Consider the following 4661-nt stretch of genomic DNA (forward strand, 5'->3'; position numbering starts at 1 on the left):
AGGGAGCTCTTCTTAATATTTTGACACCAAAATCATGTCGATACACCTTACCGACTGCGAGTAAAGCCACCCACGCTTTAACTTGACAGACTGTATATCTGGTAATTTACCTCGAAGATATTTTCATTATGCACAACTCTAAATCAATGTTTACATCTAATGTGATAATTACATGTAAGCTTCTGGAGAGTCTGAGTTTTATTCTTTACCTTGAAAATCCAATACGATCAATATAACAGTACACTTGCAGTAGCAAAATCTCTCGGAGACGAAATATGTTGTTTTTTAGAGAAAATTAGGCAAAATGTATTTTTGTGAATCGTGAAAAAATTTTTTTAAAGTAGTTATGAGTAAGTCTTGAACATCAGTTCACTAAATCCATTTGAACTCTCCTCCTACTTCTCGTCCTCTTTATTATATTCAACATCATCAACAGTATCATTATCATGTTCCTGATCCTGTTCTGATTCTTGTTGATCCTCTTCCTATTTTCTATTGTCATCTCGATCTCCATCTTTCTCATTCATATCATCCTGCTTCTCACCACCTTCGTTCTTTGTTTTTTTACCATGAAAGACGCAAAAATCATCATCATGATATTTTTATTTTTTCTGAAGAGAGATTCATTTGCGTTTCAAGACCTCCTGCAGTTTTCTTACTATTAAAATGCTACTACTATGATCATTTTGTCCATTGCTGTTGTTATTTTCAATCTTTGCTTCAGATTTTGTCAACCAGAGAGGAGTAAATTCATGACAGCCACTCTCGTCATACTCAGTCGAGTTGACGAGAAGATTGTTTGCTTTCTTGCATAAGTACATCTGATGCCTTTTCACGGAGTCACCTCGGGAATAGACTTTTAGATATTCTTGACAAGTAGAAGTTACCTTGATGCTGCACAGCGTGTGAATGACATCAAATCAATGACGCCATAGTTTATATAGCAGCGCACTTTTCGATTTGACTGTAGTACTGTAATGATGATGATATCGGTGCTGGGGGCGGTTCAGTGTTGAACCAAAGTCGAATAAACTTTAAAAAAAGTGTTGAGCCAACGTTGAAGCCATGTTATACAGATTTGGCACATGTTGTGGTGATGTTGATGGGTTACTTAATGCACTCAATTTACTTTATGTATGTATGTAAAGCCTCTCTTACGTAATTCTTCGATAATAAAGCGGATTTTATGGGTAAAATTCTCGTTTTCTGTGATCTGCAATGTCAGGAGCAAACGAGGACGATTAACGAGCACGAGACGATCATCACAGGAAGGATAGTTTGTGGCTAGGCTTTTTCTCAATACGTCAGATTGGGATAGAGAACCACCATCTTTTAGAGTGTCATTTGAGTGGGAACAATTTTGCAACAATTTTCTTATACTTGGTATTATTTCTAACACTAATTGGTTGAGAGGGACAATAATGCTTCTTGTAAGAGTTTGTGTCAATAAGGATTTCTTTACAGTCATTCAGGTCGGTCGGTCTTATGTAAGACTCTTTAGGTGTCTGTCTAAATAATAAATCGAGAAGGCCAACAGTTTGAAAATACTTTTTATCTTCCACGTAGATAAATTGATTATCAAAATTGACAAGTGTAACATCAATCATAGGAGCATTACCTACTCCGCGTACACCGTACACAATATCCAAATATAGTTTTCGATTTTGACTAAGCATACTGAGGAACTAGTTTGTGAGCCAATAATTCTTATCAGCAGGCTCTCTTGCAGTATCTTCTTCAAATATTGTTGTATCTAACTGCACTAAGGCTTCTTTTCTATCATCATCAGTAGTCTTAAATGATACGCTCTCATCATCATCATCTTTTTGTTCAAATTCTTCAGGTAATAATTTTTGGGCTTCATCGTTTATTTTAAGCGGTCTTGGCTTGATTTTGGACTTTAATTCGTGTAACACTTAATTAACTTATCAATTAGTAGAAACATTAGCAATGTTTACCACTCTCTGCAGTGATTTCACTATGGGCTTTAAAGTCTCATATAAATTACTTTCATTGTAGGATTTATCCCTTTTGAGCATTTAATGCTTCCGTCGTGTCGCATTACTCGTTTGAACAATTTGAAGGAAAGTATCTATCTGCTTCCTGAAATCCATGTTGATGTGGATGCAGCTGAATTATGACTGATCAACTGCTTTCGCTTCCTTCCTATTGGTAACAAAAAGGCAGTTAAATGTTCATCACAATCACCATAGTTACGACTGGTTGAGAAGCAACCTTTCATTCAGTACTTTCCCATCACCACCACGTCCAACACCATCACAACCACGGCCAGCACCGCATCTACCACCACCAAATCTACTACCATCACAAGTACAGTAAACTCTAGAGATAGACATTCCTGATAAAGTCTATCCGAAAATTTGCACCGCATCGCAAGTAGGGGTAAGATGAGCTGCACGGGGTGTGAGCTGCGGTCGCTCATGTGTGAACAAAAAAAGCGTTATCTATAAAACGGTAATCCACCCGGGTAATTCCCCACCTGCTCCAGCCACATACCCGGCCCAGACTCAGTGTTTTACTGTATTATAGGAGTAAGTAAACATTTGAAAGGCCAAAATAGTTTACCGATTAAATAGATATATTTTGTGGTTTAGGTGAAAATATTCTCATATTATAATCATTTATTTAATCTAATGTATACAGCCATTCAGACAAGAAAGGTCGAAAATACATTTTCGGCGGGTCGTCTGGTTAACTAGACTAAAATTTCCAAACTTTCAAACACATGGGCACATTATCATTTTTTTTAATTTTTAATCTCGTACACATTTAAATTTTCCGCCAATTTTTAATTTCCCCTTAAATTTAACTGACCTTATGGTGATGCCATCTGTTACCGATGAGCACGTCGCAAATACATTTTCGACGGGTCCTTTGGTTAACAAGGCTAACATTGCTAACCTTTACAATACGCAGGCAAATTATTTTTTCTTTTTTTAAAAGTTTTAATGTTCTACACATTCAAATTTCCTGCCAATTTTTAATTTTCTTCAAATTGAACTGGCTTTATGGTGATGCCATCTGTTACCAGAGAGCACTTATGGACTGTGGTATCTTGGCACATATGTGAACCATGATCTTAGCACAGGTGTGAACCATTAGCTTAGTGCAGATATGAACCATCATCTTAGAACAGATATTTATGATTATTATCTTAGCACAAATATGAACCATTGTCCTCTGGCATTACATGACTGCTTTACCTGCATTTAGCTTGGCACAGAACCGTATTACAGAATCCATAAAAACAGTAACACTTAGCCTCGCTGTCGTAAAAGTGACCAGTACAGCATTAGGCTAAGCAGCTCTACATACTGTAAAATGCTACAGCGCATCCATATGTACTATACATGTCCAATACGCAGCCTTGTGTACCTCCAAACTGTATTGAGCAACTATATGACTCATATACGCCTATTAAACATCTGCAAGTCTAATGTTTATCTAGTGGACGTGTACAGCTCTGTGTACTGTAATTGGTTTTAAATTATGGATAATAGATTTAAATTTTCGCGCGCTTTCCGCATTCCTATAAGTACACCTATTAGGGGCGCATCCAAAAAAATATTTCGGGGTGGGTTTTCAAAATATATATATTCATGTATATCCCATGCATAGCTTAGCGGCGTTGGTCTTTAATACGAAAGGCCCAAAGTTTCAGAGGGGGGGGGGGTTGTACCTCCTATACACCTCCCATGGGTCCGCCACTGACACCTATAACAAGCTTCAACGATAGAATGGTTGGAGAGCTATGGGTTGTAAATTTCCCTCAACGATAAGTTGATTTTCAAAATGCGCATTCAGCATTGTTAAAAATCTCCCTCTCCAGCAAACTTCAGTCATGGAATTTTACTTTAAAACAGCTATGGATATTAAAGAGTATGATATGTTACAATCAAATTCCAGCGCTGGAGACACACACATCGTTGGCATGCATTTTCAAATTTCTCGTGCGATCTCGTTCCTCTTGACAATACATAAATAAGCATTTTACCTATATTAGGTCGACGTTTCCAGAAGCTTCGAGAATCGCCTAAATCACATATGTCAACTATCTATCTAGAAATTTCGAGAACTCTGGGGAATCCCCGATCCAAGGTAAACGTGGGTATAATGGTCTGTATTGCAGGGTTCGAGCTCCTCCTTCTTGCTTCCATCGACACTAGGTGAATAAGCATTTTAGCTATGGGTGGTATTCATATAAATATCTTACTCCTATATTGCTGACCGCCTGAGAGGTTTCTGACAAAAATAGAGATTTTTGACACAAAATAGACTGCAGACGCTATTTCTCGCTCACTCAGCGCAGAGTACGTTGACAGCGTTTCACTCTGCACTCTGCACCTGAACTCTGCACTCTGCAACTGAAACTACGTAGTAGTCTCCCCGAAACCACATAGGTATACCACTTATGTATCGCCCAATTTTGTTTGAAAAACAACATTTTTCGTCTCCGAGAGATTCTGTAACTTACTGAAGGCAATTTTTTCTTTAATAAAATGCATTATTAAAATTGGCACAAAAGCTGTGTATCTTATCAAAAAATCATTGAAGACACATTTTTAGCTCTTTTTTGGATGAGCAACTTCTTTTTCTTCGTAGATTGTGTCCCTTGTCGAAACATTAAATTTTTTTATTAA

Source organism: Belonocnema kinseyi, chromosome 1 (genome assembly GCF_010883055.1).
Source record: "Belonocnema kinseyi isolate 2016_QV_RU_SX_M_011 chromosome 1, B_treatae_v1, whole genome shotgun sequence".
NCBI classification, from domain to species: domain Eukaryota; kingdom Metazoa; phylum Arthropoda; class Insecta; order Hymenoptera; family Cynipidae; genus Belonocnema; species Belonocnema kinseyi.